This window comes from Myodes glareolus, chromosome 5 (assembly GCF_982192425.1).
Source record: "Myodes glareolus chromosome 5, mMyoGla1.1, whole genome shotgun sequence".
Taxonomy (NCBI): domain Eukaryota; kingdom Metazoa; phylum Chordata; class Mammalia; order Rodentia; family Cricetidae; genus Myodes; species Myodes glareolus.
In genome coordinates this window covers 47,590,882-47,604,534 of record NC_142030.1, presented here as the reverse complement: position 1 = coordinate 47,604,534, position 13,653 = coordinate 47,590,882, and the positions used below count along the sequence as shown (strand labels likewise).

The following is a 13,653-nucleotide window of genomic DNA, read 5'->3' as shown; positions in this document are numbered from 1 at the left end:
TTAAACTAACTTTAGTTATTTGATATAATTCAGAGCAGAAATAAGAAAATGTCCAGCTAAGTTGCTAGAGCAAGCTCACAGGAATCAGCAAAGACATAGAGACTTGAATAAGCTTGAGTAACAATGGGGCTGCACTGGAGCTGTGGCCGGGGAGAGCCCTGCAGAAGTCTGTGCAGTGTACCTATAAAGGTTTCTCAACTGCTTTTACATCTTGAACATTCAAAAAATTATGATGATTATTTGACACTCACTATTAAGCTAGAAAGAATTGGGGGAAATTAATATGGATCTTGGTGGAAAACTCATCATGGTTTTCTGATTGTGGAAGAAAGAAGAGTGGTTAAAAAAAATCCAAGCACTAAGCATGGTAATAACTAGAACTCTTAGGTAGACTTTAAAACAAAAGATTTATTGTGATGGAAGCTTCCTAATATGTCCATACCAGCTCTTTAGAATTTCAGAAACAAAACGCTAGACAGTGGATGGCCTACAAGAATACATATATTCATTTTGTTTAAGATGCTAAAGTCCAAAATTAACGTCACGCTATTGACAGCTCTGCTGAAGAAATTCTTTGGCTTGTGGAAGCATCACTCCACACAGGCTAATCATCCCTGTGTTTTGTCAGTTTCTCCAAATCTCTCTCTGTGTGGAAGGCCACTAGTCATTGCATTTGGGCCATTCTACTCCAGAATGACCAAATCCTAACTTCACATGAAAAGATGCTGTTTCCAAGCAAGGTTGCCTTCATAGAGACTCAGGGTAAAGACATAAGCACATTGCCTGATGGAAAAAAAATCACTCCACAGTATTAATTAGAATTTTTTTACATCATATTTTGTCGTACAAAGGACTAACATGCAGGTCTTTATCAAGATTCTTTATTATTAATCTTGTCAAATTCTTGGAGTTATGAAGAGAAAATTAGTGTACATATGTAAATAATACAGAAATTAAAGCCTGTTCAACCATTCAAAGTTGCCAATAAATGGCCTTATATTAAAATAACCAAGCAACTCTCTTCATTCTTTTCATTCAAAATACAATGTTTATTCATAATGAAACAAATGGCTTTAGACTCTGACAGAAAACATTTGTATCGAACATCTGAACATATTGAGGCTGTCAGTAGGGCATGGGGAAAGCAGTCATATGGAAGGGAAGTTGCACTTGGAGATCAGTTCAATAAAATAAACCGACAGAACAAAGATGGACAGATGTAATGCTGGGGCCTGGGGCTGGGCTCCGTTGAAGCCTTTCCCCAAGTTCTGCAGCTCATGGGCTAGTATCTTCTCCTGGCCTTTGAATGGCAGCTGCTGTCACACACCTGAGTTCACTGCACAGCGGTCCAGTCCTTATCCAGGGGCAGCATGTGCTGTGCTGATGGCAGGTAAGCCCTCGGTGTCCTCCACCTTCTGTTGTTGAAACATCTGGTTGTTATCGTGATGCATTGTGTTCTCATTGCCTACCGATCTGTGGGCTTTGCCTGCAAATACCACTCAGGCTCCCAAGTGACTCTCAGGATCTGATGTGATCACAGTATCCATCACCTTTTTGTTGCTATAAAAATGCTACCTACGGGAGCAATTTCAGGGCAGGGAAGTGTCATGTTGGCTTACAATTTGAGAGCAAAGCCGTCAAGGTGGAGAAGAAAGGGCTGAAGGAGTGGGAGGCAGTTGGTCACAGGGTTAATAATAAGGAACCAGAAGAATGGGTGCTGCTGCTCCGGGGTTTCTCTATTTTGTACAGTTCATGGGACACTACTATTCACAGTTAAAGTGGGTCTCCCCACCTTAGTTAGCCTAGTCTAGATATTCCTTACAGACCTGCCCAGAGTGTCTTTTAGATGATTCTAGAACCTGTCAAGTAGACAAACAGTATCAACAATCACCATCAGCCCAAGGCTGTATGCTCCTGTCACTGACAGATATAACTCCTAGCAATACACCAGGAATCCAGACTTGGAGTAGCTGAGAAGCTCCATGACAGATCATGGGCAAGTAGGCAACATCTCAGGTGTGCACTAATCTGCTCCTCGTGTGGAAATACAAATAAGAATTAATGCTTTCTGCCTGACACTTAGCTGATCTAATATGACAGCTTAGTCATGGGATGCAAGAATCAAGAGAATGGTAACAATGTCGAGTAGCATCCATATTTTGTCTCCAGACCTCCCATTTCCAAGCACACATACTTTTCTCTTGTGGCACACCAGTCAAACGAATTACCGACACGTCCTTGGTTCAACATGTATTCAACAGTCTCTGAAGACCTTGATGAGTAACGGGCCCCTGGAGAAGACAGTTCTCTAGAGTCAAACTGCCACGGGAGAGGATGGATTGCTTTGGTTTTAATTCCATTCTTTCCAGAAATGTGAAGCTGAGATTGATGTCCTGCAGGGAATCTGTTGTCCAGGGCTGTGCTGAAGGTAACGTTCACACTTCAGTGAGTGCCTGCTAAGCCAGCCTACCTTCTCTACCTCCTAAGGACGCTACTTCTTCCATGGAGCCATTTTGCCTTTCATTTTGCCCTTTTTGAAAACAAATGAGAATTTAGTAGTCTGTTGTCTGACTATTTAAACTCTCCCTTGAGTTTCCTCAGCACACTAGAAAAGAGTTACCACTACATAAACTACTGGTAGAGGTGAATGAATTTTTCAACTAGAAGATGGAATTTCCTAGAAAATTGATTTAAATAATCCAATTTCTCCACCCTCAATGCTTCACAGAAATATGTAAGTCCTTTAGTACTGATGTCCTCTCTGTCTCTCTTTCCTCTGTCTTATTCTGAATGGAATAATAGTGTATCTGCCTTGAAATCAAATGGCTTCTCAGATGGCTCTTCCATCAGATCCTACCTTTAACTCAAGCTGCTACACTTCACCTGCCCTGATACAGACCCTCCTGTCTGGCTTACTCCCTGCATGTTTGCTTGCAGCTTCCTTTCTATCCTGTACCTGGATGAGCTACCTAAAGCTCAAACTTTACATGTGCTGTATATGGGCTCTATGTATGGTAGGTTGTAGGGAGTGGAAGAAGCCCCATGCTAAGTCCTTAGTGAATGTGTATGGTTGGCCTGGGCTTGGCCATGTTGAAGAGACCAAGTCCTTGGACCCATGGGAAATTGGCAAATGTTTCTCCATATGAATCAGGCTCAAGGGAATGGCAAAGATTTTCTTGAGGCCTGAGTATGAGTATTTATGGATTGTTAGTGTGCATCAATACTAGGCAACTGTAGGTGCCTCCTCTCAGAGGCTTACAGCCTGAGGCTGCTCACTTGCAGAAACCTCCTACTTTTGTCTGACCTCCTCATCGTGTGCTGCTGTACTTAATAAATACACTGAAGTTCTGGGATGCTGGCAGCAGCAGGCACCCTCCATCAGAGTGGTCACTCCTCCACTGTTCCCAGATTTTCTGTACATGTGTCTGTGTGTCTTTCCTCTCTCCATTCCCTTGCTGTCCTTAGTTGGAGCTGTGTAGGTCCCAGTGTGAGCAATAAATGAAGAAGGCAGGCCAGTTAGTGGTTTGGGGCCAATAGAATATCAAGGTAAAAAGGAATAAGGATCCTTACTTTATATCAATTCAGAAGAATTGATGAGTTAAAACAGAAAAATAAAACAATGAGACATTTAGAATATGAATATCTTGACATAAACAAGTTTTCTTAAGGGACAAAAAGGATATCAACTATGAAGGTCGACTGATATACTGTTTCATATTAAAATTATTAACTTTATTCATCACAGTAATCTTTTTTTGTTATAAAAGAGAAAGATCGAGTCCAGAAAGAAACTTTTAAGACACACATCTAATAGAAGACTTGATGCTAACACAGTTATAAGTTTCTACAAATCAATTAAGCAAAGACAGAAACCTAATGAAAACAAACAAGAGAGTTCAACAGTCTTATTATGACAGACTCTCCACGTAGCCAACAGACATATGTATTATAGTGAATCCTTTCACTGACTATTAGGAAAATAAAAATTAAATCACAGTCTCAGAACACACACAAAAAGGAAAGTAGCAACTGCTGCTGGAAGCAGAGCAGAGAGCTTGGATTTCCATTACTTTTGGTATTATAATTTGAACAGCCTTTTGGACATTTTGTTGGTAGATATTAAGCTAAATTTTTATAAGTCATACAATCAAGCAATCTTATTTCAGAGATAAAACCCTGATAAACATGCATAGAATGTATGTGTCTTCACCAAATGATATAAACAATAATTGTGACAGTATTATTTTTTGGGTTATTCCAAAGTTTGTAGGACTAAACGGATGCTCTCAATTACTTTTACTAACAAAATGTATACATAATTTATATATACATATTTATAACAAATGTATAAATCTGTAATTTGTCACTATCAGGGACCATAGAAGCAGCAAATGGAATGGATGGACTCCTCTTACAAGCAAACACATAAATAAAGACAGAGGTTCAAAAACAGAGGTAGACGGAGTGTACTGCGTAGAAAGTTCAGAGTGGGCAAAATCATTGTCAGGTGTTTGGCATCTGGGTGTTTACTAGTCAGGTAGCGGATCCTGGAAGAATGGAGAAAGGTCTTGGAGGACTCCTAAGAAATGTGCTACTTGCACTGTGGAAGAGTGGAGGACCTGAGCTACCACTCAGGTGGAATGGGGACCTGGGGAAGAATGTCAAAAGTCAGAGAGCACATGATTTCGGTGCCAAAAAGTGCAGCTCAGAGCCAGGTGTCAGTCCTTCAGACACGACAGGACCACTGCACTAGGAACTCACAGCATGTGTGTTTATTTACAAGAGCTACCCTTTTGAAATCCTAGCATGCAGTGGGAAGGAATTCATGAGGCCATCCGCCCCCCACCTCCCGTAACTGAGGAGTTAAGGGCAGCTGGTGGCTTATGGGGAAAAGAGCATCCATTTTCTAAGGGCGTGGCTCTTGGTAAGTCAACCACCCTCCAGTGAGTGGTCACCCACCCCAGAGTGTATGGATGGCACAAATTTGAGTGCATGGGTTGCTATTTTTAAAGAAGAGAAGAGATAGGATGTTGTGGGGGTGCAGAGGAAGTGGTGAAGCTTGAAGGAGGAAACAGGAAGAGCTGGGGAGGATCTGATCAAAATACAGTATATGAAATTGACAAAAAAATTAGTAAAAGTATTTATTACAAAAATCAGACGGTGATCCTGATAATTGTGGTGGAGCAACACCACAAAAAAGAACATTGAGGGGATCTTTGAAATCAGATTTTCTAAATCTAATTCCTCTAGAATTTTAGGAAATTTCCATTTTATTCTCTAAGAGGCAAATGAGATAAGGGGGTTTGGGACACGAGTGACCAACCACTGATGTTGCCTCCCATAATTCTTTTTTAAGATTTATCTTCTTGTCTGTAAGCTCCATGTTTGGGCAGACACTTGTGGAGACCAAAAGAGGGTCTTGGATCCTGGGAGCTGGTGTTACAGATGGTTGTGAGACTCCTCACGTGGATTCTGGGAACAGAACTTGGATCCTCTGCAAGAGCAGCAAGTGCTTGTAACTGCTGAGCCATCTCTGCAGCCGCAGTTTTAGTTCTAATGTTTTCTAGCTACATGACAATGCCCGTCCATATTCTTGTTCCTTCCCAGGGATACAGCCTCTTGATTCTCACTGAAGGGCTCCTGTCACGCATCCTCACACTAGCCCTAAAACCCAGTTCCCGTGGTTTGTCCTAATGTGCCTCCTTGCTCTTAGAGCTTTACTATCATTCCTGCTATAAAAACCAAGAGGATCTGATGATATCATTCCCATTACATTTATTCAAGAGCTGATTTTTTTCGTTTTAAATTTTGAAGTATCAGCCCGGCCGCAAAACCAGAGGGTAAACAGTCACACGCGGTCCCAGACAGAAGCCCGTGTTCTCTGCAGAAGCAGACACTTTCCAAAGCCGTCTAAAAGGAAGACAGTCAAGAATCAGAAGAAAGCATATGCACGCAGACATCTATTTCAACACATCCTCAAAGGCAAAACAGAAGGAGACGGAAGAGGAGCGAATCATCTAATACTTAAAATGTAAACAACTGATTAACTCTGTGTGCCGTATGCTATATACCACTTAAAATATGTATAATACATGCTATGAGATTTGTAAAAGTATATGTTAAAGAGCTAAGTGATAATATACTCAGATTAGTATATAGTAAATTAGAGTCTGTTAGGATGAACTCAACTCTGTGAAAAATAAAACAGAAACAAAAAGTATAGGAAAAGAAATATGAACTAACTATGGCCGCAGACAAATTGTTTTGATTTTCCTTTTTGTAAGATCCTGTTTTTTCTCACGTCCTAGAAGCACCCTGTGTTTCTTTTCTGTAGAGGAAAGTAATCAGATGTTTCATGTGAAGCTGGAATATTAATCATAACAGAGAGGAATGAGAATGCGTCTGTTTGTAGTGAGACTGGGTCTCTTCCCAAATCCTCACATAAATGACCCCTACTTTTAAAGGGATTCAGATATCAGAAAACAAAGTAAATATTGTCCTTTCTTTGATTTTGGTGTCAGTCAAGGACCCATGTGTTCCTTGAATTCACCACACAAGGGCTCATACATATATGTATATGGTATTTTTCCATGCTAGGAACTACGGTGATCCAAAGACAAGTTACCCAACCTCTGATGGTATGAATTTAAAATATTCCTTCTAAAATCAAGTTGGATGGGCACTCTGACCACCCCATAAACACTAGAGCTTGTGCTGTAAGACAGTCAGTGAAGATCCACAATCTTTTTCTTCAGTGCACCTAGGCTGGCTGTCTTCGGGACATCCTCATCAGAGAGTGATGTGGGAAATCATTCTGCCAATAGTTTTGGGATTGCCAACCACAAGGCATGGCTTCTGTGTGCAGATGTGATCTCTTACAACAAAGAGGAGGGGGCTCGCTTGCTCTCTTGTTTGGTGATCAGAGATGGAATCATTGCATCCAGTGACTCCAGGACAGAATGGAAGACCACGGCAGCTCTCTACCTTGCTGTTATTCATAATTGTTCCCTAATAAATCTTTGTTACCCTTTTATTTGGGCTCCTGTGGATTCACTTGACGTCACCTACAAGAAAGCAGACCCAACAGCTTCCAATTATTTTCATCAGCTCACCGCCATGCATAAGTACTGCTTACCATCAATTCTGCACAACATCCGCAGTTTTGACTTCACTTAGTGATGGCTGACATGACAGGCAGGACCAGGACTCCTGACAAGGACGAACTCTAGTTCTTCAATACCTTTGCCTCTGTTCTAAACAACTAAATTGCTTGCATGGCTCACCAGCTCTGACATTCTGACATTTAGCAAAGGGGTGTGTGTGTGTGTGTGTGTGTGTGTGTGTGTGTGTGTGTGTCAGTCAGAGTGGTGAATACCAAAGAGGAAAATAGCCTTAGATTGATTCAGAGCTTCTATTAGAGAAGAGAAGTAATTATCAGGAAAAAACAAACTGTAAATGAAGAGAGATCTTGAGGGCAGGAAACGTTTTAGACCAGGGATCTGAAGTTAATGGGGAAACATTCCTTTCCACGTTGTATCATTTCCTAAAATTCGCCGATGTCTTTTTAACAACGCTGAGTTATCATTTATTTGTGAAATATATCTTTTTAAAACTTTGTTGCCTTTGTCAAAGAGCCATTTATATAAATAATTAGCTATTGTGCTGCCAAGTCATTGAACAAGAAAAGTCATTTTACTTTCAACAGTGATTAAACACTGGGCCCTCCTTGGACCTGTTGCTGTTAGAAGACTTTGGGTGACTGGCAAAGCCTAGAACGTTCTGTTGACAATTGGTTTGCTCTTAGTAATTAGAAACCATGAGAGAAAACAATACCTAATAAACACTCATGCATCAGCTTGGGCATCCCCCTCTTGTGTCCAGTGTCAGCACGTAGCACTGCAGGATGGGCCACTTTATAGAGGCTGGAGCGGAAGTACAAAGAGTGACAGCAGGGTGCTCGAAATGACACAGCTGCGAAATGGTATGAGCAGAACCTCCACAGATGCAGTGTGCTTCAGAGGCCAAGAACCTGCACTCCGTAGAACCTGCACTCTGTAGTCCATCCTGCACTGTAAAATGTTAGGACACTGTAGATGTCCTAACATCTTCACCATGACGAACAGCTTTCCTTTCTTCTACCAATCCAGTGTTCAGAGAACTTCATGGAACGGGTTGTCTTAGGTTACGTCTGAATAGTAGCAAAGAAAGATTTGTTAGTTTGGCACCTGAAACTCACAAGTTACTATATATCTCTGTGTGTAACTTTTTTGTTGACTTCACACTTTCCAACCTCTTTCAAAATTAGGGGAAGAAAATAACAGAAAAGATGTCATGACACAGTCATATTTTCTTTTTGTATGTGTGGTTTTTCAAGACAGGGTTTCTCTGTAGCTTTGGGGCCTATCCTGGAACTAGCTCTTGTAGTTCCAGGCTGGCCTCGAACTCACAGAGATCTGCCTGCCTCTGCCTCCCTAGTGCTGGGATTAACGGTGTGCACCATCACTGACAACATAGTCATATTTCCAACTGAAGTTATGTGATCTCACATTTGCTGCCTTGAAGCCAATAACTGACATCAGTCACCATGTTTTGGCTTTTCGTTACCTGTCACCTACTGAAATCTTTCCTGGGTAACCTGGCATCTCTCTCTCACTGAGGTACTATGAACAGTACAACCTGATGAACAAAGTCTCTAAAAGAAAGACAGGAATGTGATGGTATAAGACAGAAACTTGAGGACCCAAGTACATGGTATTTGAAAATAACAAACAAGCAATGTCAGGCATGATCAGTCTCAACACATCAGACAGCATATCCTATGAATGACAGAAACACATCTATCTCGATTTATAAACACGCAGCACTATTTTTAGATAAGATTATCCCCCCTTCCTTCTCCATCTTGCCCTGTTCTCTCCTTACTTCCTCTGGACAGTATTAGATCTGTAGCCCAGGCTAGTCTCCACCTTGTGGTCCTCCTGTCTCTGCATCTCTGAGTGCTATGTCCCACCGAGCCGAATGTGAATGAGATGAGATCCCATAGGCATAGTGCCCTTTGGTGGCCTGTGGTGGGCGTGTGCTATTGATGTTGCTGCTACTGTGAGAACATGGCCACTTGCCTTCTCCCTTTCTGAAATGTCCACTCCAATCTACTCTGATGAGCACATAATCATCACCCCAGGTCTTTCCAAAGTTAACTTAGACTATTGGTATCTGAAAACCTCAAGATTGCCTCCTGCCAAATGTCAGAGTGCTTGTGCACACCGTGGGTGGCGTGTGTGCTCTTTATTAAATAGCTTCCATTTAGCAGGCAATGAGATGGAAAACTCGCTTCCCTACTGAAGTGCCTTCCCAGCAGACACTCTTCACAGGAGAGGGGGCGACAGGGTGTCTGAAGGAAGTCTTCAGACGGTGCTCAGTCTGAAACAAGTTCAGAAAGGCTGCACAGCGAAGCTTCCATATTGAAAAGCTAAAGTGAGAACTATTATCCTTCATAAACCAATACCATGCACAAGGCTCTAGTAGTCCTGCCTTTCTTCAGCGTGGTGACATACACCTCCCTGGAATTTTCAGGGAATGTTTGAGGTCTCAGCTCTGGGGCTGGTTCTTTGTCATTCAGTGTAGAAGACTGGGAAAGACAACACTGACCACGAATAAAATATTAGGAGTCATGCAATAAAGTTGCTGGGTGTTGCTCTTAGAAGTACAACCCTCAGTGTGAAGATGGTGCAGCACAGAAGAAAAAGAAGCACAAAGACAAGCAGCGCAACCTGCCACTACCAGCGGACACGTGGAAGTGGGCTGTGCGGTAGTATGGCTTGCCACGTTTCACGAGCAAGGCGCTGGGTTTGATCTCTAGCACCACACGAAAAGAAGCAAAGACTCTTCTGAAATCTCTCCAAGTGAATAATGTTACTGCCTAGCGGAACGCAGTGTATTCGCTGAAGTAAGATCTTTGTCTTAACTTAAAAAAATAAAAACATAAACAAAATGTAAAAATTACCCATACAAGCACTTACTACACGTAGGGCCTTGGGAAAAACAAGCAACAAATAAAAATTCATGAATTAAGCAAGGATATGAAGAAGCATTCAACTGTGTTCATGGTTACACTATTTCAGTTTCCCACTAGGAAACCAAAGGGAAGGCAACTAAGTTCATTGACCTCACGTTAGAGTCATTCAGTTTGTCCTCAGCAATGCGGCTGGAACAATGCTTCCATAGCGGAGCAAGATGGCCCTCAAGTGCTTCTCGGGTGATCCCAGCTGACCCAGATACTTCTCTGATGGCCTCCATTCTTGGAAAATACTTTCTTTTCATTATTTCAATTGCTATTTTAATAGAGTATTGTATATCTTAGAGGTGGGATGTGTTTTCCAGGAGATAGCTCAATTTAACCAGTTATTATGGAAACCTGCTACATCCCAGCCACTGTTCACAGTCCTGAGGCAGACTCAGAACACGAGTCTCCCCATGATCAACTTTCTTCTCAAGTCGTCTGCTGGGGATTAGAGTCCCAGGGCACTGGGTTCACAGAGCACAGTGAACTTTCTACTCTTTGTAAAGCAGATATTCTTCGGCCATCAGGAGTCCCTCTCAGAGTACACATACCTTCTTAAGACATTACCAATTATATGACAAAAGGGAAATTTAGTCCTTGCTTCAGATTTTAAAAGCAAATATTACACAAACCATACCAAACAAAAACCTTAAAAATAATAAGTTGTGGACTCAGGTATAGTCACCAGAGATTAAGATAATGTCAACATCCTTAAGATGAATTGCTTCCCAAGACAATGTGAATAACACAGAAAGAATAGACTCGATGGTACCCACTGATGTGGGAGGAATGGGACTATATGCAGCCCTTTCTCTGATCCTAAACAAGGCCAGGAGACTGCTGGAAAGTCTGAAGAAACCCAGCTCTTCTGTAATGCAGTCCAAAGAGTTCCCAGCCTGAGTTAGGAATGAAGGGATCCCACGTGCGACCTGGTACCTGCCATGGATGCTCTTCTAGTAAGGTGATATTAAAATGCTGTTTCCTATTAAAGGATCCGGGACAACCTTCAGACTTCAGCAAGCGATGTCATCAGTGATAGGAGCTGCATTTTCAGAGATTTAGTCTTCCTTTCACTCAAAGCATCGTCAGAAGGCACGCTAATACGGCTTCGAACACATAATTTAAAATAATTACTTATGCCTGGCAAAAGTCTTTACAGAAATGCTGGAAGAGAAAAGGTATTTCCTCAATATTACTCTTAAAGATATCAATTCAAACCTAATTCTTTCATTAAAATTAATACTGAAATACATTGGGAATAGATAAAAGTGTCCTTTTTCGCTATCAATATTTACCATTATCTAAGAAATGTCTCTTAGGTAAGGTAAAGGAAAGTTACAAATATTTAAAGTAAGGTATTATTATAATTATTTGCATATTATTTGATTATCTGGCTAAATAAACAAGAGTAACAACATTCATTATCACAACACTGACTAAACAGACTTTATATATTCTAGTAATCAATAGAATTTTAATAATCAGCATATAACATAATGCATGATATAATGCAGTAAATAATTTAGCAACGTTGATTCAAAATATGGAAAACCGAATTTACCAATAATTGTGAGGATTATAAAAAAAAGCACTAATCTTCTCCTAAATAATATAAGTCTTGGCTAAACTGATTTGCTAACCCTGTAGGGGAAATATTTTTAAAAACTAGAGCAGATGGAATGGTAATTGATTTTGTACAAATAAATCTTCTAGATGGCAGAAGACATGCTGGCTAACAGGGAGAGCACGTGATACTTAGCAGCTGCTAGCACTCAGCTAAACTGTAGAAAGGCCTTACCCAAGAGCAGCCGAACCAGATGATACCCACAAGTGGTCATTGGGTGCCCGCTTGGACAATGGGCTGCAGGAGCTGTGGGGAGGGTGGAGCTACACATGCTCTTCTACTGGTATGAAATAGATTGGCCCAGCTTGTGGGGAGGCATTTTGTTAATATCCGATGATACTGAAAGATAAGCCTCCTTTCCCTCGGAGATTCAGCTTCTCTAGTTTGTCCTAGAGGAAATACCCGCACATATTCACATGATATAGATTTAAGGAAGTTTCTTCTTGCTTGGAGCGAAAAGAGTAACACAACACTAAAAAATAAAAATGTATCAAAAGAAGAATCACTGATTCGTGTATGCACAATGAGACCAACTGCTAGTGCACATTGAACACAATGGTACGTAATCCTGATCTGGAAAGGTGTCTGACAACGAGTCAGGGGTGAAGGAAGACAAAGAGCACAGAAGAGCAAAAATCAAGTCATGGAAAACTTTGGAAGGAAATTATTTTCAAATAGGAACACTCCTTCGTGTGTAAACCTGTAACTGGCCATCTCGCATCCAGACTGCAAGTTAAAGTCTTCTTCCATATGATTGCCTATGTTTTCTGACATTTTGACAATGAGTCCATACACACGTGCATATGCTTCAGCATGAACTGAAAATGAAGGTTAAAGCAGCATCTCTCCTCGTATCAGAGAAACTCTAAGATGAGCTGGTGAGCATAATTAATTTTCGGTATAAAGGAAAGGTTCCCCAGCAACTCAGATGTTTATTATCATGCTGCTAGGTCTGGAGCAACTGAACCTCTTTCCCAAACAGCCATATTTCTAGGTGGGAATCCATGCTGCTGAGTTTGAAAAGGATGTAGATAATGAGAATCACCCCGTCCAGAGCCCGGATGCTCTGCCCCACAGCTGTGAACGTCCGTCCACAAGTAGCTAGAGCTCAGAAGGGCTCACTTGAGAAACACAATGCTTGTTTTCCTACTCAAAAAGCCAGGCTTTGGACGCGCAGTAGAAACTGGTGCAGCCACTGGAGAGCTGACAGTGTGTTCTAAAGCTAAATAGAATCATGCTCAGAGTGCCCCACCCACATCCCCAACCTCTGCACCTGGATTGCCCAATGGAAATGAGTACTTGCGTATATGAGGAAGTCAACACGGTGTTGTATGGGAGTTCATAACAATCAAGAACAGGAAACAACCTAGCTGCCCATCAAAACAGGATTTTGGCATACTGCACAGCAATTAATATAAAGGACCAAACTATACAAAAATCACGTCAGAGATGTAAGTCTGAGTGAAAGAGATCAGTCATAAAAACATCACTAGCAATTTTGTTTGTATTAAACATGAAGACATACTGAAAGTCAGAATCATTTTTGGTTTAGAAATGGAGCAATAACCTTAGGTGGCCTGCTAAACATTTTATAATGATTTTGAGTGCAGTTATGTGGGTTATATACACATGAAAAAATTGGCTGAGTCTCTTGCATAGATTTTTTTTTAATTTACTTTTTCCTTAATTATGAAGTTATTTTAGAAGTAACTAAAAATAACAAGCCAGTCTTTCCAGGAAAAAAAGAATGAGGTCAGCGCAGCAAGCGGAAGTGGCTCTGTGGTGAGGACTGCACACAGCATACACTCGCAGGCGATGAGAAGCATCGTCACCTGCACACACTTAATTATTACAACTGCCCAGCAGTCATTTATAGAAATGGCTCATAAATATTGAAAAGCACTCCCTGGGAACATTTCCAAAGGGCTTTTAATACCTTCCAGTCGAGGTACAAGGGTGTGACATCTCC

At 41.2% G+C, this 13,653-nt stretch overlaps 1 long non-coding RNA gene across 2 annotated transcripts; it reads right to left on the bottom strand.

The window, feature by feature from the left end:
• Positions 1–3,792: 3,792 nt before the first annotated feature.
• LOC125391883 (uncharacterized) lies at positions 3,793–12,054 on the bottom strand. Of its 2 annotated transcripts, XR_015737881.1 has the most exons (4): positions 11,859–12,054; positions 10,997–11,224; positions 7,834–8,188; positions 3,793–7,064 (listed from the first exon to the last, which is right to left on the bottom strand). It is a non-coding gene; the product is annotated as an uncharacterized LOC125391883 (long non-coding RNA). The 2 variants fall into 2 exon arrangements; XR_015737880.1 differs by having other exon boundaries at positions 3,793–8,188.
• Between the last annotated feature and the right edge of the window lie 1,599 nt (positions 12,055–13,653).